General features: G+C 45.8%; 1 protein-coding gene and 1 long non-coding RNA gene across 4 annotated transcripts in view; one reads left to right on the top strand and one right to left on the bottom strand.

Moving 5' to 3' along the window:
- LOC138649206 (uncharacterized) overlaps window positions 1-27691 on the bottom strand; it is a 247935-nt gene that overhangs the window by 139733 nt on the left and 80511 nt on the right. The window lies entirely within an intron of this gene.
- Window positions 1-27691, top strand: part of ZNF469 (zinc finger protein 469) — a 463146-nt gene that overhangs the window by 421146 nt on the left and 14309 nt on the right. The gene's annotated exons all lie outside the window — the stretch shown is intronic.

Here is a 27691-nt window from a genome sequence, read left to right as displayed (position 1 = left end):
GTGGAGACATGTGAAGCTCTATCACCACTGTGGATGTGATGTGGAGACATGTGAAGCTCTATCACCAATGTGGATGTGATGAGGAGACATGTGAAGCTCTATCACCACTGTGGATGTGATGTGGAGACATGTGAAGCTCTATCACCACTGAGGATGTGATGTGGAGACATGTGAAGCTCTATCACCACTGTGGATGTGATATAGCGACATGTGAAGCTCTATCACCACTGTGGATGTGATGTGGAGACATGTGAAGCTCTATCACCACTGAGGATGTGATGTGGAGACATGTGAAGCTCTATCACCACTGTGGATGTGATATAGCGACATGTGAAGCTCTATCACCAATGTGGATGTGATGTGAGGACATGTGAATCTCTATCACCACTGTGGATGTGATGTGGGGACATGTGATGCTCTATCACCACTGTGGATGTGATGTGAGGACATGTGAAGCTCTATCACCACTGTGGATGTGATGTGGGGACATGTGAAGATCTATCACCAATGTGGATGTGATGAGGAGACATGTGAAGCTCTATCACCACTGTGGATGTGATGTGGGGACATGTGACGCTCGATCACCACTATGGATGTGATGTGAGGACATGTGAAGCTCTATCACCAATGTGGATGTGATGAGGAGACATGTGAAGCTCTATCACCACTGTGGATGTGATGTGGGGACATGTGACGCTCTATCACCACTGTGGATGTGATGTGAGGATATGTGAAGCTCTATCACCAATGTGGATGTGATGTGGAGACATGTGACGCTCTATCACCACTGTGGATGTGATGTGGGGACATGTGAAGCTCTATCACCACTGTGGATGTGATGTGGGGACATGTGAAGCTCTATCACCACTGTGGATGTGATGTGGAGACATGTGAAGCTCTATCACCACTGTGGATGTGATGTGGGGACATGTGAAGCTCTATCACCACTGTGGATGTGATGTGGGGACATGTGAATCTCTATCACCACTGTGGATGTGATGTGGAGACATGTGAAGCTCTATCACCACTGTGGATGTGATGTGGGGACATGTGAAGCTCTATCACCACTGTGGATGTGATGTGGAGACATGTGACGCTCTATCACCACTGTGGATGTGATGTGGAGACATGTGACGCTCTATCACCACTGTGGATGTGATGTGGGGACATGTGAAGCTCTATCACCACTGTGGATGTGATGTGAGGACATGTGACGGCTCTATCACCACTGTGGATGTGATGTGAGGACATGTGAAGCTCTATCACCACTGTGGATGTGATGTGGGGACATGTGATGCTCTATCACCATTGTGGATGTGATGTGGAGACATGTGACGCTCTATCACCACTGTGGATGTGATGTGGTGACAGGTGAAGCTCTATCACCACTGTGGATGTGATGTGAGGACATGTGAAGCTCTATCACCACTGTGGATGTGATGTGGGGACATGTGAAGCTCTATCACCACTGTGGATGTGATGTGGAGACATGTGAAGCTCTATCACCACTGTGGATGTGATGTGGAGACATGTGAAGCTCTATCACCACTGTGGATGTGATGTGGGGACATGTGACGCTCTATCACCACTGTGGATGTGATGTGGGGACATGTGAAGCTCTATCACCACTGTGGATGTGATGTGGAGACATGTGAAGCTCTATCACCACTGTGGATGTGATGTGGAGACATGTGAAGCTCTATCACCACTGTGGATGTGATGTGGAGACATGTGAAGCTCTATCACCACTGTGGATGTGATGTGGGGACATGTGAAGCTCTATCACCAATGTGGATGTGATGAGGAGACATGTGAAGCTCTATCACCACTGTGGATGTGATGTGGGGACATGTGATGCTCTATCACCACTGTGGATGTGATGTGGGGACATGTGACGCTCTATCACCACTGTGGATGTGATGTGGGGACATGTGAAGCTCTGTTGTGAATTCTGTGGCTGAATTCACTCCTGTGGTCACAAGTGGTACTGCAGCTTCTGAGCTTCCTCCCTCAGGTGTTCTGGTGAGCTCATTAGCTGCTTCGTTACTTAACTCCACCTGATGCTGCTATCCTTGCTCCTAGTCAATGTTCCAGTGTTGGATCTGAGCTTCTCCTGATTGTTCCTGTGACCTGCTGCTCTGTATAGCTAAGTGCTTTTTTGCTATTTTGTTGCCTTTTTTCTGTCCAGCTTGTCTTTTGTTTTGCTGGAAGCTCTGAGACGCAAAGGGTGTACCGCCGTGCCGTTAGTCCGGCACGGTGGGTCTTTTTTGCCCCCTTTGCGTGGGTTTTGCTTTAGGGTTTTTTGTAGACTGCAAAGTTCGCTTTACTGTCCTCGCTCTGTCTAAGAATATCGGGCCCCACTTTGCTGAATCTATTTCATCCCTACGTTTTGTCTTTTCATCTTACTCACAGTCATTATATGTGGGGGGCTGCCTTTTCCTTTGGGGTATTTCTCTGGGGGCAAGTCAGGCCTATTTTTCTATCTTCAGGCTAGCTAGTTTCTTAGGCTGTGCCGAGTTGCATAGGTAGTGGTTAGGCGCAATCCACAGCCACTTTTAGTTGTGTTTAGGATAGGATCAGGTGTGCAATCTACAGAGTTTCCACGTCTCAGAGCTCGTTCTTTTGTTTTTGGGTATTTGTCAGATCACTGTGTGCGCTCTGATCGCTAGGCACACTGTGTCTCTGGATTGCCTTCATTACACCTTTCATTAGCAGACATAACAGTACTAGGAGCCAACTAATGATTCTCAATAGAGGGAAAGAAAAAGTTCTGACATCATTTTTTTTTTTTTCTCTGCTCTGTGTTCACTTTTTTTTTTTTTTCCCCCTAGACATTTGGGTGTTTCTGGACACAGGTGTGGACATGGATTTTCAGGGTCTGTGCTCTTCAATGGATAATCTCGTTATAAATGTACAAAAGATTCAAGATACTATTGATCAGAAATCTATGTTAGAACCAAGAATTCCTATTCCTGATTTGTTTTTTGGAGATAGAACTAAGTTTCCAAGTTTCAAAAATAATTGTAAGCTATTTCTGGCCTTGAAACCTCATTCTTCTGGTAATCCTATTCAACAGGTTTTGATTATTATTTCTTTTTTGCGCGGCGACCCTCAAGACTGGGCATTTTCTCTTGCGCCAGGAGACCCTGCATTGAGTAGTGTCGATGCGTTTTTCCTGGCACTCGGATTACTGTACGATGAGCCTAATTCAGTGGATCAGGCTGAGAAAAATTTGCTGGCTTTGTGCCAGGATGATATAGAAGTATATTGTCAGAAATTTAGGAAATGGTCAGTACTCACTCAGTGGAATGAATCTGCGCTGGCAGCTTTGTTCAGAAAGGGTCTCTCTGAGTCTCTTAAGGATGTCATGGTGGGATTTCCTATGCCTGCTGGTTTGAATGAGTCTTTGTCTTTAGCCATTCAGATCGGTAGACGCTTGCGCGAGCGTAAATCTGTGCACCATTTGGCGGTATTGCCTGAGGTTAAACCTGAGCCTATGCAGTGCGATAGGACTATGACCAGAGTGGAACGGCAGGAATACAGACGTCTGAATGGGCTATGTTTCTACTGTGGTGATTCCACTCATGCTATTTCTGATTGTCCTAAGCGCACTAAGCGGTCCGCTAGGTCTGCCGTCATTGGTACTGTACAGTCCAAATTCCTTCTGTCCATTACCTTGATATGCTCTTTGTCGTCGTTTTCTGTCATGGCGTTTGTGGATTCAGGCGCTGCCCTAAATCTGATGGATTTGGATTATGCTAAACGTTGTGGGTTTTTCTTGGAGCCTTTGCGGTGTCCTATTCCATTGAGAGGAATTGATGCTACACCTTTGGCCAAGAATAAACCTCAGTACTGGGCCCAGCTGACCATGTGCATGGCTCCTGCACATCAGTAAGTTATTCGCTTTCTGGTGTTGCATAATCTGCATGATGTGGTTGTGTTGGGGTTGCCATGGCTACAAACCCATAATCCAGTATTGGATTGGAATTCCATGTCGGTATCCAGCTGGGGTTGTCAGGGGGTACATGGTGATGTTCCATTTTTGTCGATTTCGTCATCCACCCCTTCTGAGGTCCCAGAGTTCTTGTCTGATTATTAGGATGTATTTGAAGAGCCCAAGTCCGATGCCCTACCTCCGCATAGGGATTGTGATTGTGCTATCAATTTGATTCCTGGTAGTAAATTCCCTAAAGGTCGATTATTTATTTTATCCGTGCCCGAACACGCCGCTATGCGCAGTTATGTGAAGGAATCCCTAGAGAAGGGACATATTCGCCCATCGTCATCACCACTGGGAGCAGGGTTCTTCTTTGTAGCTAAGAAGGATGGTTCGCTGAGACCGTGTATTGATTACCGCCTTCTTAATAAGATCACTGTTAAATTTCAGTATCCCTTGCCATTGTTATCTGACTTGTTTGCTCGGATTAAGGGGGCTAGTTGGTTCACTAAGATAGATCTTCGTGGTGCGTATAATCTGGTGAGAATCAGGCAAGGAGATGAATGGAAAACTGCATTCAATACGCCCGAGGGTCATTTTGAGTATCTAGTGATGCCGTTCGGACTTGCCAATGCTCCATCAGTGTTTCAATCCTTTATGCATGACATCTTCCGTGAGTACCTGGATAAATTCCTGATTGTTTACTTGGATGACATTTTGATCTTCTCAGATGATTGGGAGTCTCATGTGAAGCAGGTCAGAATGGTTTTTCAGGTCCTGCGTGCTAACTCTTTGTTTGTGAAGGGATCAAAGTGTCTCTTCGGTGTGCAGAAAGTTTCATTTTTGGGATTCATCTTTTCCCCTTCTACTATCGAGATGGATCCAGTTAAGGTCCAAGCCATCCAGGATTGGATTCAGCCGACATCTCTGAAAAGTCTGCAAAAGTTCCTGGGCTTTGCTAATTTTTATCGTCGCTTCATCTGTAATTTTTCTAGCATTGCCAAACCATTGACCGATTTGACCAAGAAGGGTGCTGATTTGGTCAATTGGTCTTCTGCTGCTGTGGAAGCTTTTCAGGAGTTGAAGCGTCGTTTTTGTTCTGCCCCTGTGTTGTGTCAGCCAGATGTTTCTCTTCCGTTCCAGGTCGAGGTTGATGCTTCTGAGATTGGAGCAGGGGCGGTTTTGTCACAGAGAGGTTCTGATTGCTCAGTGATGAAACCATGTGCTTTCTTTTCCAGGAAGTTTTCGCCCGCTGAGCGTAATTATGATGTGGGCAACCGAGAGTTGCTGGCCATGAAGTGGGCATTCGAGGAGTGGCGTCATTGGCTTGAAGGAGCTAAGCATCGCGTGGTGGTATTGACTGATCATAAGAACTTGACTTATCTCGAGTCTGCCAAGCGCTTGAATCCTAGACAGGCCCGTTGGTCGTTATTTTTTGCCCGCTTCGACTTTGTGATTTCGTACCTTCCGGGCTCTAAAAATGTGAAGGCGGATGCTCTGTCTAGGAGTTTTGTGCCCGACTCTCCAGGTTTATCTGAGCCAGCGGGTATCCTCAAGGAAGGAGTCATTGTGTCTGCCATCTCCCCTGATTTGCGGCGGGTGCTGCAAAAATTTCAGGCGAATAAATCTGATCGTTGTCCAGCGGAGAAACTGTTCGTCCCTGATAGGTGGACTAATAAACTTATCTCTGAACTTCATTATTCGGTGTTGGCTGGTCATCCTGGAATCTTTGGTACCAGAGAGTTAGTGGCTAGATCCTTCTGGTGGCCATCTCTGTCACGGGATGTACGTACTTTTGTGCAGTCCTGTGGGATTTGTGCTAGGGCTAAGCCCTCCTGTTCTCGTGCCAGTGGGTTGCTTTTGCCCTTGCCGGTCCCAAAGAGGCCTTGGACACATATTTCGATGGATTTCATTTCTGACCTTCCCGTTTCTCAAAAGATGTCAGTCATTTGGGTGGTCTGTGATCGCTTTTCTAAAATGGTCCATCTGGTGCCCTTGGCTAAATTGCCTTCCTCCTCTGATTTGGTACCTTTGTTCTTTCAGCATGTGGTTCGGTTGCATGGCATTCCTGAGAATATTGTTTCTGACAGAGGTTCTCAGTTTGTTTCAAGGTTCTCGCGAGCCTTTTGTGGTAGGATGGGCATTGACCTATCCTTTTCCTCGGCTTTCCATCCTCAGACTAATGGCCAGACCGAACGAACCAATCAGACCTTGGAAACATATCTGAGATGTTTTGTTTCTGCAGACCAGGATGATTGGGTGTCCTTTTTGCCGTTGGCTGAGTTCGCCCTTAATAATCGGGCCAGCTCGGCTACCTTGGTTTCTCCATTTTTCTGCAATTCTGGGTTCCATCCTCGTTTCTCTTCAGGACAGGTTGAGTCTTCGGACTGTCCTGGTGTGGATTCTGTGGTGGACAGGTTGCAGCAGATCTGGACTCAGGTAGTGGACAATTTGACCTTGTCCCAGGAGAAGGCTCAACTTTTCGCTAATCGCAGACGCCGTGTGGGTCCCCGACTTCGTGTTGGGGATCTGGTTTGGTTATCTTCTCGTCATATTCCTATGAAGGTTTCCTCTCCTAAATTTAAACCTCGTTTTATTGGTCCGTATAGGATTTCTGAGGTTCTCAATCCTGTGTCTTTTTGTCTGACCCTCCCAGACTCCTTTTCCATACATAATGTATTCCATAGGTCATTGTTGCGGAGATACGTGGCACCTATGGTTCCATCTGTTGAGCCTCCTGCCCCGGTTTTGGTGGAGGGGGAATTGGAGTATATTGTGGAGAAGATTTTGGATTCTCGTGTTTCTAGACGGAAACTCCAGTATCTGGTTAAATGGAAGGGTTATGCTCAGGAAGATAATTCCTGGGTTTTTGCCTCTGATGTTCATGCTCCCGATCTTGTTCGTGCCTTTCATGCGGCTCATCCTGGTAGGCCTGGGGGCTCTGGTGAGGGTTCGGTGACCCCTCCTCAAGGGGGGGGTACTGTTGTGAATTCTGTGGCTGAATTCACTCCTGTGGTCACAAGTGGTACTGCAGCTTCTGAGCTTCCTTCCTCAGGTGTTCTGGTGAGCTCATTAGCTGCTTCGTTACTTAACTCCACCTGATGCTGCTATCCTTGCTCCTAGTCAATGTTCCAGTGTTGGATCTGAGCTTCTCCTGATTGTTCCTGTGACCTGCTGCTCTGTATAGCTAAGTGCTTTTTTGCTATTTTGTTGCCTTTTTTCTGTCCAGCTTGTCTTTTGTATTGCTGGAAGCTCTGAGACGCAAAGGGTGTACCGCCGTGCCGTTAGTCCGGCACGGTGGGTCTTTTTTGCCCCCTTTGCGTGGGTTTTGCATTTGGGTTTTTTGTAGACTGCAAAGTTCGCTTTACTGTCCTCGCTCTGTCTAAGAATATCGGGCCCCACTTTGATGAATCTATTTCATCCCTACGTTTTGTCTTTTCATCTTACTCACAGTCATTATATGTGGGGGGCTGCCTTTTCCTTTGGGGTATTTCTCTGGGGGCAAGTCAGGCCTATTTTTCTATCTTCAGGCTAGCTAGTTTCTTAGGCTGTGCCGAGTTGCATAGGTAGTGGTTAGGCGCAATCCACAGCCACTTTTAGTTGTGTTTAGGATAGGATCAGGTGTGCAGTCTACAGAGTTTCCACGTCTCAGAGCTCGTTCTTTTGTTTTTGGGTATTTGTCAGATCACTGTGTGCGCTCTGATCGCTAGGCACACTGTGTCTCTGGATTGCCTTCATTACACCTTTCATTAGCAGACATAACAAAGCTCTATCACCACTGTGGATGTGATGTGAGGACATGTGAAGCTCTATCACCACTGTGGATGTGATGTGGGGACATGTGAAGCTCTATCACCACTGTGGATGTGATGTGAGGACATGTGACGCTCTATCACCACTGTGGATGTGATGTGGGGACATGTGAAGCTCTATCACCACTGTGGATGTGATGTGGGGACATGTGAAGCTCTATCACCACTGTGGATGTGATGTGGGGGACATGTGAAGCTCTATCACCACTGTGGATGTGATGTGGGGACATGTGACGCTCTATCACCACTGTGGATGTGATGTGAGGACATGTGACGCTCTATCACCACTGTGGATGTGATGTGGGGACATGTGAAGCTCTATCACCACTGTGGATGTGATGTGGGGACATGTGAAGTTCTATCACCACTGTGGATGTGATGTGGGCACATGTGAAGCTCTATCACCACTGTGGATGTGATGTGGAGACATGTAACGCTCTATCACCACTGTGGATGTGATGTGGAGACATGTGAAGCTCTATCACCACTGTGGATGTGATGTGGAGACATGTGAAGCTCTATCACCACTGTGGATGTGATATGGGGACATGTGAAGCTCTATCACCACTGTGGATGTGATGTGAGGACATGTGAATATCTATCACCACTGTGGATGTGATGTGGGGACATGTGATGCTCTATCACCACTGTGGATGTGATGTGGGGACATGTGATGCTCTATCACCACTGTGGATGTGATGTGGGGACATGTGACGCTCTATCACCACTGTGGATGTGATGTGGGGACATGTGAAGCTCTATCACCACTGTGGATGTGATGTGGGGACATGTGAAGCTCTATCACCACTGTGGATGTGATGTGGGGACATGTGAAGCTCTATCACCACTGTGGATGTGATGTTGGGACATGTGACGCTCTATCACCACTGTGGATGTGATGTTGGGACATGTGAAGCTCTATCACCACTGTGGATGTGATGTTGGGACATGTGACGCTCTATCACCACTGTGGATGTGATGTGGGGACATGTGAAGCTCTATCACCACTGTGGATGTGATGTGGAGACATGTGAAGCTCTATCACCACTGTGGATGTGATGTGGGGACATGTGAAGCTCTATCACCAATGTGGATGTGATGAGGAGACATGTGAAGCTCTATCACCACTGTGGATGTGATGTGGGGACATGTGAAGCTCTATCACCACTCTGGATGTGATGTGGGGACATGTGAAGCTCTATCACCACTGTGGATGTGATGTGGGGACATGTGAAGCTCTATCACCACTGTGGATGTGATGTGAGGACATGTGAATCTCTATCACCACTGTGGATGTGATGTGGGGACATGTGATGCTCTATCACCACTGTGGATGTGATGTGGAGACATGTGAAGCTCTATCACCACTGTGGATGTGATGTGGGGACATGTGACGCTCTATCACCACTGTGGATGTGATGTGGAGACATGTGAAGCTCTATCACCACTGTGGATGTGATGAGGAGACATGTGAAGCTCTATCACCACTGTGGATGTGATGTGGGGACATGTGAAGCTCTATCACCACTGTGGATGTGATGTGGGGACATGTGAAGCTCTATCACCACTGTGGATGTGATGTGAGGACATGTGACGCTCTATCACCACTGTGGATGTGATGTGGGGACATGTGAAGCTCTATCACCACTGTGGATGTGATGTGGGAACATGTGAAGCTCTATCACCACTGTGGATGTGATGTGGAGACATGTGACGCTCTATCACCACTGTGGATGTGAGGTGGGGACATGTGAAGCTCTATCACCACTGTGGATGTGATGTGGGGACATGTGAAGCTCTATCACCACTGTGGATGTGATGTGGGGAAATGTGAAGTTCTATCACCACTGTGGATGTGATGTGGAGATATGTGAAGTTCTATCACCACTGTGGATGTGATGTGAGGACATGTGACGCTCTATCACCACTGTGGATGTGATGTGGGGACATGTGAAGCTCTATCACCACTGTGGATGTGATGTGGGGACATGTGAAGCTCTATCACCACTGTGGATGTGATGTGGAGACATGTGAAGCTCTATCACCACTGTGGATGTGATGTGGGGACATGTGAAGCTCTATCACCACTGTGGATGTGATGTGGGGACATGTGAAGCTCTATCACCACTGTGGATGTGATGTGAGGACATGTGACGCTCTATCACCACTGTGGATGTGATGTGGGGACATGTGATGCTCTATCACCACTGTGGATGTGATGTGAGGACATGTGACGCTCTATCACCACTGTGGATGTGATGTGGGGACATGTGAAGTTCTATCACCACTGTGGATGTGATGTGGGCACATGTGAAGCTCTATCACCACTGTGGATGTGATGTGGAGACACATGAAGCTCTATCACCACTGTGGATGTGAGGTGAGGACATGTGAAGCTCTATCACCACTGTGGATATGATGTGGGGACATGTGACGCTCTATCACCACTGTGGATGTGATGTGAGGACATGTGACGCTCTATCACCACTGTGGATGTGATGTGGGGACATGTGAAGTTCTATCACCACTGTGGATGTGATGTGGGCACATGTGAAGCTCTATCACCACTGTGGATGTGATGTGGAGACACATGAAGCTCTATCACCACTGTGGATGTGAGGTGAGGACATGTGAAGCTCTATCACCACTGTGGATATGATGTGGGGACATGTGACGCTCTATCACCACTGTGGATGTGATGTGAGGACATGTGACGCTCTATCACCACTGTGGATGTGATGTGGGGACATGTGAAGTTCTATCACCACTGTGGATGTGATGTGGGCACATGTGAAGCTCTATCACCACTGTGGATGTGATGTGGAGACACATGAAGCTCTATCACCACTGTGGATGTGAGGTGAGGACATGTGAAGCTCTATCACCACTGTGGATGTGATGTGGGGACATGTGAAGCTCTATCACCACTGTGGATGTGATGTGGAGACATGTGAAGTTCTATCACCACTGTGGATGTGATGTGGAGACATGTGAAGCTCTATCACCACTGTGGATGTGATGTGGGGACATGTGAAGCTCTATCACCACTGTGGATGTGATGTGGAGACACATGAAGCTCTATCACCACTGTGGATGTGATGTGGGGACATGTGACGTTCTATCACCACTGTGGATGTGATGTGGGGACATGTGAAGTTCTATCACCACTGTGGATGTGATGTGGGCACATGTGAAGCTCTATCACCACTGTGGTTGTGGAGTGGAGACATGTGAAGCTCTATCACCACTGTGGATGTGATGTGGGCACATGTGAAGCTCTATCACCACTGTGGATGTGATGTGGGGACATGTGACGCTCTATCACCACTGTGGTTGTGGAGTGGAGACATGTGAAGTTCTATCACCACTGTGGATGTGATGTGGGGACATGTGAAGCTTTATCACCACTGTGGATGTGATGTGAGGACATGTGACGCTCTATCACCACTGTGGATGTGATGTGGGGACATGTGAAGCTCTATCACCACTGTGGATGTGATGTGGGCACATGTGAAGCTCTATCACCACTGTGGATGTGATGTGGAGACACATGAAGCTCTATCACCACTGTGGATGTGATGTGAGGACATGTGAAGCTCTATCACCACTGTGGATGTGATGTGGGGACATGTGACGCTCTATCACCACTGTGGTTGTGGAGTGGAGACATGTGAAGTTCTATCACCACTGTGGATGTGATGTGGGCACATGTGAAGCTCTATCACCACTGTGGATGTGATGTGGAGACACATGAAGCTCTATCACCACTGTGGATGTGATGTGAGGACATGTGAAGCTCTATCACCACTGTGGATGTGATATGGGGGTTTGTGAAGCTCTGTCACCACTGTGGTTGTGGAGTGGAGTGATTATGTGGCTTTGCGCAGACTGCTCTGTTATTTCCAATACTGGAGTGCTGACAGCGGTGAACACAGGGGCAAATTACTGACAGCCTCTGAGTGTGCAGAGTGGACACTGAGATCGGGCGGTGCCGGCTGTGGCTGTGGGGTTATATAATAAAGCACAAGGAGCTGTCAAGTTTGGTAGAGCCCCGGAAAACAAAGTGGGTGCAGGGATTGAAGTGGAGTTCCGGAGGAACGTAAGGCAGAAATAAAACACAAAATGTATAGGGGTGATACACAGCACAATACAGCACAGATTAGCTTACAATAAATTAGAATTTCGGGGTCAGACAACTCCTTTACCAGCGGGGGTCACCAGATTTGGACCTCGGATCAAGACCATAGGCCATACACTATTGGATCACAGTTTAGTTAAACAATAGTAATTGGTGGCCAAAACAAAACATAAGTAATGGTCACCTGTGTGGCAGGTCACAAAAAATACTGTATGATACAATGAAGTATCTCATGTCAACTATTGGTTGACTTGCAGATTTAGTCCATGTGCTTTAACATAGGTTCTGTGTGTTTAAGCCCACAGGGCATGCTCTGCGGGATATTCTCTTACCAAAGTCATTAAGATTAATGCAGTAGATAATTTGGGAAGTATGTTTAAATGTAGCTGTCTGCTCCTTATCTCCACAGATATCACTTTACTCAATGATTTATCACAGGCTGCTGTAATAAAGCTTTCTGCAAAGAGAAGAGACATTTAACTCTTTATAGTATGATAAAACAATGGGAAACTAATGTGATCAAATACATACGGTGGTAGACAGTGGCGCAACTAGGGTCTGATAGGCTCTGATGCAAGATCTGGACCACCCCCCCATCCTGATATAGATATATAGTTCCCCATCCTGGTATATATATATCCCCCATCATGGTATATATATCCCCATCCTGGTCGCCATCCTGGAGTGTATATACGGTGTATATATATATATATATATATATCTATAATATAACGCTGGGAGCGTCACTCTGTCCGAAGCCTCTATAGACTGCGCAAGCGCCGGCGCAGTCTGGGCCTCACAGAGCGACGCTCCCGGGAGATCGCGGTATGCGTAAGCACTGAACGCATACCGCGATCTCCACCGGAGAGTCAGGGACCGCCAGGAGGGAGGGTAAGTATACTCACCTTTCCCGGTTCCAGCGCTGCTTGCGGCTCCGTCTCCCGGCTCCTCTGCTCCCTGCTGCCGGAATCGGCGCCTGCGCAGTCCGCGCTTTCCGGCGCCATTTTCTTGAAGACACACTCCGGCTCCACTGCAGGTGTGTCTTCAAGAAAATGGCGCCGGAAAGCGCGAACTGCGCAGGCGCCGATTCCTGCTGCCGGAATCGGCGCCTGCGCAGTCCCGGCTTTCCGGCGCCATTTTCTTGAAGACATACCTGCAGTGGAGCCGGACGATAGGTGAGTATGGTATTTTTTTTTTTTTATATGGCAGCAGCATTCGGGGGCATACACACTGGAGCGGGGGGCATATAATACAATGGTGGCGCAGGATGGGAGCAGCACATGACAGAACGGGCGCAGGATGGCAGCAGCACATGACAGAACGGGCGCAGGATGGCAGCAGCACATGACAGAACGGGCGCAGGATGGCAGCAGCACATGACAGAACGGGCGCAGGATGGCAGCAGCACATGACAGAACGGGCGCAGGATGGCAGCAGCACATGACAGAAAGGGCGCAGGATGGCAGCAGCACATGACAGAACGGGCGCAGGATGGCAGCAGCACATGTCAGAACGGGCGCAGGATGGCAGCAGCACATGACAGAACGGGCGCAGGATGGCAGCAGCACATGACAGAACGGGCGCAGGATGGCAGCAGCACATGACAGAACGGGCGCAGGATGGCAGCAGCACATGACAGAACGGGCGCAGGATGGCAGCAGCACATGACAGAACGGGCGCAGGATGGCAGCAGCACATGACAGAACGGGCGCAGGATGGCAGCAGCACATGACAGAACGGGCGCAGGATGGCAGCAGCACATGACAGAACGGGCGCAGGATGGCAGCAGCACATGTCAGAACGGGCGCAGGATGGCCGCAGCACATGACAGAACGGGCGCAGGATGGCAGCAGCACATGACAGAACGGGCGCAGGATGGCCGCAACACATGACAGAACGGGCGCAGGATGGCAGCAGCACATGACAGAACGGGCGCAGGATGGCCGCAGCACATGACAGAACGGGCGCAGGATGGCAGCAGCACATGACAGAACGGGCGAAGGATGGCAGCAGCACATGACAGAACGGGCGAAGGATGGCAGCAGCACATGACAGAACGGGCGCAGGATGGCAGCAGCACATGACAGAACGGGCGCAGGATGGCAGCAGCACATGACAGAACGGGCGCAGGATGGCAGCAGCACATGACAGAACGGGCGCAGGATGGGAGCAGCACATGACAGAACGGGCGCAGGATGGCAGCAGCACATGACAGAACGGGCGCAGGATGGCAGCAGCACATGACAGAACGGGCGCAGGATGGCAGCAGCACATGACAGAACGGGCGCAGGATGGCAGCAGCACATGACAGAACGGGCGCAGGATGGCAGCAGCACATGACAGAACGGGCGCAGGATGGCAGCAGCACATGACAGAACGGGCGCAGGATGGCAGCAGCACATGACAGAACGGGCGCAGGATGGCAGCAGCACATGACAGAACGGGCGCAGGATGGCAGCAGCACATGACAGAACGGGCGCAGGATGGCAGCAGCACATGATAGAACGGGCGCAGGATGGCAGCAGCACATGACAGAACGGGCGCAGGATGGCAGCAGTACATGACAGAACGGGCGCAGGATGGCAGCAGCAAATGACAGAACGGGGACGCAGGATGGGAGCAGCAAATGACAGAACGGGCGCTGTTATGGCTGGCAATCAGGCAATACAGCGTGCAGTAATCAGCGCACATACAGAGATCTGGCAATAACCAAAAACAATAGGACGAGCTCTGAGATGTGGAATCTCTGTAGACTGCAGTACCTGATCTATCCTCACACAACTATAAGCAGCAGTGGATTGCGCCTATCACTACCTATGCAACTCGGCACTGCCTGAGGAGCTGACTAGCCTGAAGATAGAAATACAAGCCTGACTTACCTCAGAGAAATACCCCAAAGGAATAGGCAGCCCCCCACATATAATGACTGTTAGCAAGATGAAAAGACAAACGTAGGAATGAAATAGATTCAGCAAAGTGAGGCCCGATATTCTAGACAGAGCGAGGATAGCAAAGAGAACTATGCAGTCTACCAAAAAACCCTAAAACGAAAACCACGCAAAGGGGCAAAAAGACCCACCGTGCCGAACTAACAGCACGGCGGTGCACCCCTCTGCTTCTCAGAGCTTCCAGCAAAAGTTAATAGCAAGCTGGACAGAAAAAACAGAAAACAAACTAGAAGCACTTATCTAGCAGAGCAGCAGGCCCAAGGAAAGAAGCAGTAGCTCAGATCCAACACTGGAACATTGACAAGGAGCAAGGAAGACAGACTCAGGTGGAGCTAAATAGCAAGGCAGCCAACGAGCTCACCAAAACACCTGAGGGAGGAAGCCCAGAGACTGCAATACCACTTGTGACCACAGAAGTGAACTCAGCCACAGAATTCACAACAGTACCCCCCCCTTGAGGAGGGGTCACCGAACCCTCACCAGAACCCCCAGGCCGACCAGGATGAGCCACATGAAAGGCACGAACAAGATCTGAGGCATGGACATCAGAGGCAAAAACCCAGGAATTATCTTCCTGAGCATAACCCTTCCATTTGACCAGATACTGGAGTTTCCGTCTAGAGACACGAGAATCCAAAATCTTCTCCACAATATACTCCAATTCCCCCTCCACCAAAACAGGGGCAGGAGGCTCCACAGATGGAACCATAGGTGCCACGTATCTCCTCAACAACGACCTATGGAATACATTATGTATGGAAAAGGAGTCTGGGAGGGTCAGACGAAAAGACACCGGATTGAGAATCTCAGAAATCCTATACGGACCAATAAAACGAGGTTTAAATTTAGGAGAGGAAACCTTCATAGGAATATGACGAGAAGATAACCAAACCAGATCCCCAACAAGAAGTCGGGGTCCCACACGGCGTCTGCGATTAGCGAAAAGCTGAGCCTTCTCCTGGGACAAGGTCAAATTGTCCACTACCTGAGTCCAGATCTGCTGCAACCTGTCCACCACAGAATCCACACCAGGACAGTCCGAAGACTCAACCTGTCCTGAAGAGAAACGAGGATGGAACCCAGAATTGCAGAAAAATGGAGAGACCAAGGTAGCCGAGCTGGCCCGATTATTAAGGGCGAACTCAGCCAACGGCAAAAATGACACCCAATCATCCGGATCAGCTGAAACAAAACATCTCAGATATGTTTCCAAGGTCTGATTGGTTCGTTCGGTCTGGCCATTAGTCTGAGGATAGAAGGCCGAGGAGAAAGATAGGTCAATGCCCATCCTACCACAAAAGGCTCGCCAGAACCTCGAGACAAACTGGGAACCTCTGTCAGAAACAATATTCTCAGGAATGCCATGTAAACGAACCACATGCTGGAAGAACAAAGGCACCAAATCAGAGGAGGAAGGCAATTTAACCAAGGGCACCAGATGGACCATTTTAGAAAAGCGATCACAGACCACCCAAATGACCGACATTTTTTGAGAAACGGGAAGGTCAGAAATGAAATCCATCGAAATATGTGTCCAAGGCCTCTTCGGGACCGGCAAGGGCAAAAGCAACCCACTGGCACGTGAACAGCAGGGCTTAGTCCTAGCAAAAATTCCACAGGACTGCACAAAAGCACGCACATCCCGTGACAGAGATGGCCACCAGAAGGATCTAGCAACCAACTCCCTGGTACCAAAGATTCCTGGATGACCGGCCAGCACCGAACAATGAAGTTCAGAGATAACTTTACTAGTCCACCTATCAGGGACGAACAGTTTCTCGGCCGGACAACGATCAGGTTTATTAGCCTGAAATTTCTGCAACACTCTCCGCAAATCAGGCAACACAGCGTGCAGTAATCAGCGCACATACAGAGATCTGGCAATAACCAAAAACAATAGGACGAGCTCTGAGATGTGGAATCTCTGTAGACTGCAGTACCTGATCTATCCTCACACAACTATAAGCAGCAGTGGATTGCGCCTATCACTACCTATGCAACTCGGCACTGCCTGAGGAGCTGACTAGCCTGAAGATAGAAATACAAGCCTGACTTACCTCAGAGAAATACCCCAAAGGAATAGGCAGCCCCCCACATATAATGACTGTTAGCAAGATGAAAAGACAAACGTAGGAATGAAATAGATTCAGCAAAGTGAGGCCCGATATTCTAGACAGAGCGAGGATAGCAAAGAGAACTATGCAGTCTACCAAAAAACCCTAAAACGAAAACCACGCAAAGGGGCAAAAAGACCCACCGTGCCGAACTAACAGCACGGCGGTGCACCCCTCTGCTTCTCAGAGCTTCCAGCAAAAGTTAATAGCAAGCTGGACAGAAAAAACAGAAAACAAACTAGAAGCACTTATCTAGCAGAGCAGCAGGCCCAAGGAAAGAAGCAGTAGCTCAGATCCAACACTGGAACATTGACAAGGAGCAAGGAAGACAGACTCAGGTGGAGCTAAATAGCAAGGCAGCCAACGAGCTCACCAAAACACCTGAGGGAGGAAGCCCAGAGACTGCAATACCACTTGTGACCACAGAAGTGAACTCAGCCACAGAATTCACAACAGGGCGCAGAATGGGAGCAGCAAATGACAGGATGGGAGCAGCAAATGACAGAATGGAGGCGCAGGATGGGAGCAGCGCATGACAGAACGGGGGCGCAGGATGGGAGCAGCACATGCCAGGATGGGGGCGCAGGATGGAGCAGCACATACCAGGATGGAGACCATATACCAATATAAATGCTCGCCACCCGGGCGTAGAACGGGTTCAATAGCTAGTATATATATATATATATATATATATATATAGTATATGTCACCCGTTCTGCCACGGTTCTTTAATGTATAGAAAACAAAACAACCAGCAGGATTGTACATAGAAGTCATGGGGCCTAATAGCGGAAGTATGATGCACTCTCCATAGTCCTCCATATAGTAAATACAAGCCCCATAGTCCTCCATACAGTATAATGCAACCCCCATAGTCCTTGATATAGTATAATGCACCCCCTATAGTCCTCCATATAGTATAATGCGGCACCATAGTCCTTCACATAGTATAATGCACAGCCAATAGTCCTCCAAACAGTATAATACACAGCCAATAGTCCTCCTAACAGTATAATGCACAGCCCATAGTCATCCATGTAGTATAATGCACAGTCCATAGTCATCCATGTAGTATAATGCACAACCCATAGTCCTCCATACAGTATAATGCGCAGCCCATAGTCCTCCATACAGTATAATGCACAGCCCATTGTCATCCATACAGTATAATGCACAGCCCATTGTCATCCATGTAGTGTAATGCACAGCCCATAGTCATCCATGTAGTATAATGTACAGCCCATTGTCATCCATACAGTATAATGTACAGCCCATAGTTCTCTATACAGTATAATGCACAGCCCATAGTCCTCCATAAAGTATAATGCACAGCGCATTGTCATCCATACAGTATAATGCACAGCCCATTGTCATCCATGTAGCATAATGCACAGTCCATAGTCATCCATGTAGTATAATGCACAACCCATAGTCCTCCATACAGTATAATGCACAGCCCATTGTCATCCATACAGTATAATGTACAGCCCACTGTCATCCATGTAGTATAATGCACAGCCCATAGTCATCCATGTAGTATAATGTACAGCCCATTGTCATCCATACAGTATAATGCACAGCCCATAGTCCTCTATACAGTATAATGCACAGCCCATAGTCCTCCATAAAGTATAATGCACAGCCCATTGTCATCCATACAGTATAATGCACAGCCCATTGTCATCCATGTAGTATAATGCACAGCCCATAGTCATCCATGTAGTATAATGTACAGCCCATTGTCATCCATACAGTATAATGCACAGCCCATAGTCCTCCATACAGTATAATGCACAGCCCATTGTCATCCATACAGAATAATGCATTCTATAGTTATCTATTTAGCATTATGCACAGCCCATAGTCATCCACGTTGTATAATGCACAGCCCATAGTCATCCATATAGTATAATGCACAGCCCATAGTCATTCATGTAGTATAATGCACAACCCATAGTCCTCCATACAGTATAATGCGCAGCCCATAGTCCTCCATAAAGTATAATGCACAGCCCATTGTCATCCATGTAGTATAATGCACAGCCCATAGTCCTCCATACAGTATAATGCACAGCCCATAGTCCTCCATACAGTATAATGCACAGCCCATAGTCCTCCATACAGTATAATGCACAACCCATTGTCGTCATCCATACAGTATAATGCACAGCCCATTGTCATCCATACAGTATAATGAACAGCCCATAGTCATCCTTGTAGAAGTATGGCCAGCACGTATTCACTGATTTAAAAAAAACAAACAAAAAACACTATACTCGCCTTCACTTCGCTCCCCCGCCGTGCGGCGTCTTCTTCTGAAGTCAGCAGCTGACTTCAGAGTGAAAGCGATGGGAGCACATGACGTTACTGCCATGCGCCCCTGGTCACAAGCACACTGACATCAGCTGCTGGCCTGTGATAGTTTGGCAGATTTTTGGCTAAACTTTAGCAACAAAATGGAAACACATTGTAGGCTATTTCAATTTCCAAGTTTGTTACACGGAACCCACAGGACACATACATAAATACGCACCTGTGAATTCTGAAAACTACAGAGCCACTGAAATGTAGGTCCACACTAAGGCATTCCTTCAGCCTCACCTAAATAGGGCCTGCTTCACATGTCTGTGTTTTTAGTAGGTGTTTTGTTTGTTTTTTTTTCACGGAAACCACACATACCCATTAAATCGCCTGATGCTATGCACATGTCCGGAATGTGTATCCATGCGAAACACACATGTCAATTTTTTTTCCAGTAGCGTGGATGACAAGGGCCAATACATATCTATGGCTCTGTGAAGTATAGGAGATGCTTTGGAATTTAATTCTTTATCCATACTGGAAAACCACTGATGACTGATGGCAAAAGCGGATATACAGATGATACACTGACGCATAACACTGATGACATCAGTACCGGTTTTTATGTACATGTTTTATTCGAACATGCAAAGGGGGGCCAATAGAGTTAAAAAGTGAGTGGCGCCAAATAGTGTAATGTTTCATCATTAGGAGTATAGTACCTGATTTTTTTTTTCTCAAGAAAAGAGGATGGCTCCTATAGGCACAACACTATTTTTATCTTTGTTATTGGGTATAGTGAGGATGCTCTTTCATTCCTCCTCTGGGAAGTGTCTAGTGCCAACACCGTGGGGATAAATTGATTAGCAATATAGGAAAATAATATGACTCTTGGGGCCTCGTATGACATATGCTTTAAGAATTGCAAACAAAATCATTCTAAGAGTTTTAACATCCTTTGACTCAACAAGTGAAATAAAACACCAATGCACTTTTCGCTCTTTTATGACGTATTGTGTTATGTCGGTGCCGGTGTCCCTGCATGATTTTTCTCCCTCGTCCTGGCAGAAACCCTGGCATGTTCCCTGCTATTTAAAGGGGCTGTGCGCACACTTCTGAAATGTCCCCCAGCCAATAGCTGGGAAACATGACATTATTTAAGGCATCCTCTTATATAGGGAGGTGCTTAAACAACTTTTGTCAATTAGTTTTAACCCGTCCATTCTAGTTGTAAGGTCCCTGTATCCGTCCTGCCTGAACCCATTTCTGACCATCCTGTCTGAACCTCTTCCTAAATCCATCCTGACTGTACCTAGTCCTGATCCTGACCCACTTAGTCCACTCTTGTACCGCTAACCTTTCCTATCCAGTCTGAACCAGCACCCGTGATCCCATACCTGAGCCCAACCTGCGTTCCTGAACCTGTCCTGTCTGTAACTGTTCAAGTATAGTCCTGTAAACCAGTTCCTAGCAGGCCTGACTCTCCGAGTCCATCCCTGCCCCTATGGGGTCAGCTGCTGTGGCTCCGGGATCTGTCCTGGAGTGGTACCTGGAGTCCACCTGAGGCCAAAGTCTAACCACACCATCAAGTGCTTTAGTGAAGAACCAAGTGGTCTCTTCCCTTAGGTCTCTTGCCTGCCTGTGTCACAGTGATTTCACAACCACCAGTCATGACACATAGCAAGCAACTACAACCCCAATTCAAAAAAAGTTGGGACACTGTGTAAAATGTAAAGACAACAATGATGCAATGATTTGGAAATCTCTTTTAGCCATATATTATTCACAAGAGAACATAGAAAAAAAGATAAAAAGTTGTACATTTTCCCATTTAATTTGACAAAATTAATTAATTTAGAAATTGAGGGAAGCAACACATCTCAAAAAGTTGGGACAGGGTTAAAAAAGGCTTAAAAAGTGGCACTGCTGAAAAACAGATGACGAGACACTGACCAACTGAGTTATGTGACTGTTTTTTTTTTTTTAAATCATCCTAGAGAGGCAGAGCCTCTCTGAAGGAAAGATAGTCAGAGGTTCACCTGTCTAAACAGCTGTGTCTAAAAATTGTGGAACAATTTCAGAAAAATGTTCCTCGATGATTAGCTAATTTTATTTCAAATAAAATTTTAAACTGTATAACTTTCAGCTGCTAAACTGTGTTCTATTGTGAATAAAATACGGCCGTAAGAAATGTCAAACTAATTGCACGCTTGTTTTCTTGACATTTCACTAATTTTTGGAATTGGGGTTGCATATTGCATAATCTGATGAAAAGAGCAGTCTGTTCCATAAACACAATCAAATCTAAGCAATGCAGTGAAATATAACTACAGTCTCCATGCCTATGAAGGCTTGAGGGTTATCTCATTTATCCAATATTTATCCAATTATCCAATATAATAATCCATTTATCCAATATATCAGCTAGTGATGGTATGGAAACTGCTGATGCGCCACAATCCCTGAAATCACTGGATCCAGAAATATTATAGAATTTTCTAAGAATGGAGTAAAAATGAATCCAATGTGCTCTTACAATCCTCTATCCAGCAGGCATGCACTTGCAGATTCTTCAAATAGCTAAACTTTGACATTGGCTAAAGGAATTTTCTATTCCGCAGAGAAAACAAACTACTGCCAAGGTGAGCTGCTGAGCTAACAATTCTGCTAGATACTTACGCGGCCCTGAAAGATTGAAACCTTTCATGGGGACCTGCCAATAACATCCAGTATATCATCAGAGACAGGTGATATTACTGTGTTACCTATTAGAAGGAATGCGCTATAATTTATAGCTTCTAATGTGTTCACGATTTCTTGGAATGGTGATGCTGGAAGGCACGTATAGTAAATAAAAATTGTACGAGATATTATCGAGCAAATGAAAATTTACAGTGCTTTCTGAGAAAGAAAAGTACAAGTTGCTAAATTTTATCTTGACTGGCGATGATGAGGGGAAAAAAGTTTGCTACCTAAAAAAATCAAACTGTATGATTGATCCAATTTAAATTTTAATGACTTAAATGAAAATTTGTGGTATGGTGTAAAACCGTCATGTGAAATGTCAGTATCTATTCTACACAAGTTACTTCTTACTATTTGATTTTTTTTTTTATTAAATTAAATTAAATTGTGCTGACCTATTTAAAACAAACCACAAGCTTGATAAGTAAAAGAGGAACATATAGTCCAGTCCCAGAGGGGTTTAGATGGACTTCTGCTGGTTAAATCAGCGCTAGGCAAGAACCATAAGGATCAACGTGAGCCGCGATCTGCTCCCGAGAGGGGTCAATTCACAGTAGCAAGTGATTCTTTACAAGCAAAGCACAGACTTGGCAAGCGCCCCAAACAAAATCTGCCATTCCATATAACTGGAACTGTAGAATAGAGAAGATTAAGTGCTTGACGTGCTGTTCTGAGACAGTGTGAACCTTCAATATGCACCATTGTCAATGAAGATTCCAGCATACTTTCATAAAAGCGGAGTGAATTTGCATCCTTACTCTGATGGTTAATGGGTTATAATATGTGCATCCATCAACATGATCGCGTAAGGAAAAGTACAGGACGTTTTCCTTGGAGAAAGGTTTTTAATCGAGCATTACATTATAGCATATTACATATATTACTCTTAAAAATATGGCTGCAAGTCTTCCATGAAAAGATGATTTCTACAAACGTCACACACAAAGCTGTGGTGGAATTTTTCCATAATTACAGAAGATGTGCACAGCCATATGGCGCTCCATTGGGTGCCATATGTTAGATAAGTTTTCCAAAAATTTTTAAGAGAGACTTCTTCTGTAAGGCCGGGGTCACACTAGCGTAGAATACGGACGAGTGCTATGCGAGAAAACATCACATATTACTCGGACCAATGTTACTCTATGGGGCAGCTCCCATCACCGTACTTCTTCTCGTGTGTATTCAACGTGTGTGTAAAATCGCAGAATACGTATATCGTCCGAGACTCGCCAAGGCAAGCCTATGGGTGCAAGAAAAACTCGGACACCACACGGACCATCTGTGTAGCTTGCGACAAATAATGCACACATTTTCCTCATTTCAGCCCATTGAGCCATTAAATTGAATGGTGAGAAATGTAAAGCCATACAGATACATAGGTGCGAGAATATCGCATCTACGCATTGCAAACGCATTACCAGACGGAGAACACTCGCGCGACTCTCAGCAGGGAGACTCGGACCGATTTTTCATACGCTAAGTGTGACCCCAGCCTAAGACTGTATGCAGTGGAGCATGCCAAAGTAGGTCCATTCCCCTTCCCACCAGAAAGCGCAATTCTTAAACATGGTCTGTGTATCAGGCACTGCAACTCTGCACTATTCATTTATAGGAGGCTAAACTGCATACCAGACAATGCCCAACGCAAAGGGTGGTGCTGTTCATGGCAAAAAAAACAAGCAACTAATCGCACAGAATTGAAAACCTCTGAACCTTATCACCTATTCAAGCACACGGATCCAGCTCCTTATATCGTGAACATATGGCTACTGTCAGGTGTTGGACCCCAGCAATCCTACAAACAGGTCATCAGTAGATTAGTCTTAGAAAAAGCCTTTAATAATAGACAAACTCAACTTTAAAAGCCTTGACCTTATATGTAGCATGAAACATATAGATCCTATTGTAGTTATCCATATTTGGATCAAGAAGTGTTTCTGAACCACAATATTTAAAATAATCAATTTATTTATTCAAAATCGATATATATTACAAGACGAATAAAATAGATTGGTGCCTCAGACCAAGCAAACAGAGGCCAGCATAATGTAGGAAGACACAAAAATTCCTAAATGGTGAGATCTATTAACTGTGTCAAAATAGAGTCTCTTGGTAATGTTGGGGTACATGTATAATAAACAGAAATGTTGCTTATTCTCAATCAAAAGATAATAATCCAGTATTTACAACTGTTGCTAGTATAACAAATATGGGAGACATAGAAACATATCCGCAATTTCCAAACAAGTATTAGGGCCACGGTTCTGCCATCAATAGAAAAACACACATAACCCCTGTAATTACAACATCCCTTCATATACCCACACACACTAAAAAAGCCAAGTACCCATTCCTCCACATATTACCTGGGGGAAGAAGCAACCGCAAAACGCGCGTCGGGGTCCGGAGGCTCAGCCTATCACTTGGCACTGAATTGTCTGGTGGACACATACCCAGGTAATATGTGGAGGAATGGTGTTATGTAGGCAATCCAGTGACACAGTGTGCCAGCAATCAGAGCACATACAGTGATCTGACAATAACCCAAAAACAACGAGCTCTGAGACGTGGAATCTCTGTAGACCACAATACCTGAACCTATCCTAAACACAACTAAAGGCAGCTGTGGATTGCGCCTGTCACTACCTATGCAACTCGGCACAGCCTGAGGAGCTGACTAGCCTGAAGATAGAAAAACAAGCCTGACTTGCCTCAGAGAAATACCCCAAAGGAAAAGGCAGCCCCCCACATATAATGACTGTTAGCAAGATGAAAAGACAAACGTAGGGATGAAATAGATTCAGCAAAGTGAGGCCCGATATTCTAGATAGAGCGAGGATAGCAAAGAGAACTTTGCAGTCTACAAAAAACCCTAAAGCAAAAAAACACGCAAAGGGGGCAAAAAGACCCACCGTGCCGAACGAACGGCACGGCGGTGCACCCTTTGCGTCTCAGAGCTTCCAGCAAAAATGAATAGACAAGCTGGACAGAAAAAGTAGCAACAAAAGCAAAAAGCACTTATCTAAGCAGAGCAGCAGGCCACAGGAAAGATCCAGAAGCTCAGGTCCAACACTGGAACATTGACAAGGAGCAAGGAAGACAGAATCAGGTGGAGTTAAATAACAAAGCAGCCAACGAGCTCACCAGAACACCTGAGGGAGGAAGCTCAGAAGCTGCAGTACCACTTGTGACCACAGGAGTGAATTCAGCCACAGAATTCACAACAGAATGGGTACTTGGCTTTTTTTAGTGTGTGTGGGTTGTTTCCTTTTTATTTTAGGCGCACTGTTACAAAAAAAAAGCTTGGAAATGTGCCTAAGTAGCCTAGAGAAATTAACTTAGGCTGCAATGTATGAATTGTCATCTTAAGGCTATAAGGAGCTGCATTGCATATGTTAAAAATAATGTAGAGGGAAAGACTTGCACGGCTATGTTCACACACCGCGTCACTGCAGCATTTTTAGCTATTTTTTATGCATTTTACAGTACCAACAAAAGCTATGAGATCTCATGCACACACCTGGTGCATTTCCTCTGTCTGTATGGCAGGGTTGTTTTTTTTTAATTATATTTAACTAACATTTCTTTATGAATATTACTATGTGTGGCAATGGCCAGACTGATACAGCCTTGGGTCGAAACGACTTTCTTTATGCATCTGAAAGACCACAACTGTAATGATACGGCACGGGAGGCCGTCTATCGTGTGCTGGCAGGAAGCCTGTGCAGATCTGAACTTACAGCAGTATTAGGAAGAAGTGGTGGATTGTTGTCAAGCGAATACACACGGATTGCCTGTGGATTTAGCTAGGTCAACTCAGCAGGGACTAAATAAGATCCTACAGCTGACGGGATAGCATCAGGCCTGCAGTCAGAAATTCATAGGAAGGCCGTACTGAAGGGAGCGTTAAATGAAAATGATATATATTTTACGCTTACTGAATAATACACAAACACCGCTACGCTGAAACATATTGCTTTTACGCCATAACTGTTGTGGGGTTTAGTGCAGATTTAAAGCAGGTTTTTAATACTATGATTCTGCAATTAGACATGTAAATTGCCTTTTTTTTATTTTTTTTTTGGGGGGGCTCCATATAGAATAAAAAAAAAACACAACAAAAAAACGCACAGTTCAACAGCATCTATAAACGCATGCATGAGTTTTTATGGAATCACATCCACTTTGCATGTACTTGTAAAGGGATTGTCCACTGCGGAACAACCCCAGATCAATCAATTTAGGACCCTAATTAAAGTAAAAACAGTGGAGACGTATCCACTCCCGCAGCGCCACGATGCTGCGTCACGGGCAGGATGCAGTAAACGAGCCATCGCTCGTCAATATTCCCTCAGTGTTTGCGCTATGTGGAAATATGCTCGTATTCTCTGAGAGCTGAATTGCATAATGTAAGTTGATAGTGAACACTTAAAGTAGGTTTAGACAACATACAATGTGAAAAACCTCGAGGTATAAAGCCTATACCTTTAGGGTATTTTTGTTTGCATCTTTTTTTTATACGCCTTAGCCAGAAAAATGCACTAAAAATCAGCTTGTGTTGTAGAAACTCTCCAGAGAACACGAGGGTTATAGTATAGATTATCTTGGGAGCAGTTTATAATGGGGATAATCCAAGGGGGTAAAGTGTAATAATCTTTCTATCCAACTTTACACAGGCTAAAGGGGAGAGGCTCCTACTGCAGCCAGCTGTCATATCCAATACAGTGAGGCAAATGAGGAGGACATAGCTAATTTCCTTGGACAACATAGATGATGTGTAGTAGATAAAAAAAATGAGATGTAGGAGAAGTGAATGAGCATAGGGAAGGAACTGTTTTCATTGATATTTTTTGTGCTTTATTATGCGTAGTGTTCCTTTACGACCTGAAGAGAGCTGCCCACAATGAGGTCTCATTCAAACGTTCGATTCTTGAGTACGAGTGCCATCTGGGATTATAATGCCAGAACTCAAGCATGTGATAGTGTATGGATCCATTCACATGTCCATGATTTTTCATGAGCCGGGAGGTCAGCAGAAAATAGTGGAGACATCTCCACTTTTGATCCAAGGGTTGGATGAAAATTGGCAAATACAAGTCAAAGGGTCTGTGGAAAAAAAAACATTTGGACCTCACTTGGATAACACCCGAGTTCAAGTCTTATTTTCATGGACTGTCGGAATGGAGACAGTGGAGAGTTATTTTACTTCTCCAAGTTTGAGAAGGCCGGTTCGCACTCTGTCCACACAGTGATCAGAGGTCGATCAGAATAATTGATCCGTTTTTCTTGTACGTGGAAAAATTGGACGTTTGAATGAGCTCCAACTCTGCGAAAATCAGTTATAGAAAATTAATATTTGATTGAATAAAGATGACCCTGGAGGCTTGAAATGTCAGCCGTCCAATATACTATTAACAAGCTAAAACATCTTCAAACAAGTTAATGGTAGAACCAAGGCAAGTTATACATCAATCTCTGTAAGGATCACATTTTTGGGTCAAGTTACTACCTAAATTATCAGTTTGGAAGTGACTATGTAAATTCCAGGAATAATTCTAAACATTAAAGCTCTGACAGCTATTTCATTACATTATATTTAGTTACCTGCAGGCTTTACACTGCACCATGGAATATTCTCTCACTTATACAGTATATATATATCATGACATGAAAGTACATTACTAGACACCTCTAA

The sequence above is a fragment of the Ranitomeya imitator genome, chromosome 9 (assembly GCF_032444005.1).
Source record: "Ranitomeya imitator isolate aRanImi1 chromosome 9, aRanImi1.pri, whole genome shotgun sequence".
NCBI lineage: Eukaryota > Metazoa > Chordata > Amphibia > Anura > Dendrobatidae > Ranitomeya > Ranitomeya imitator.
This window is presented reverse-complemented; position numbering and strand designations above follow the sequence as displayed.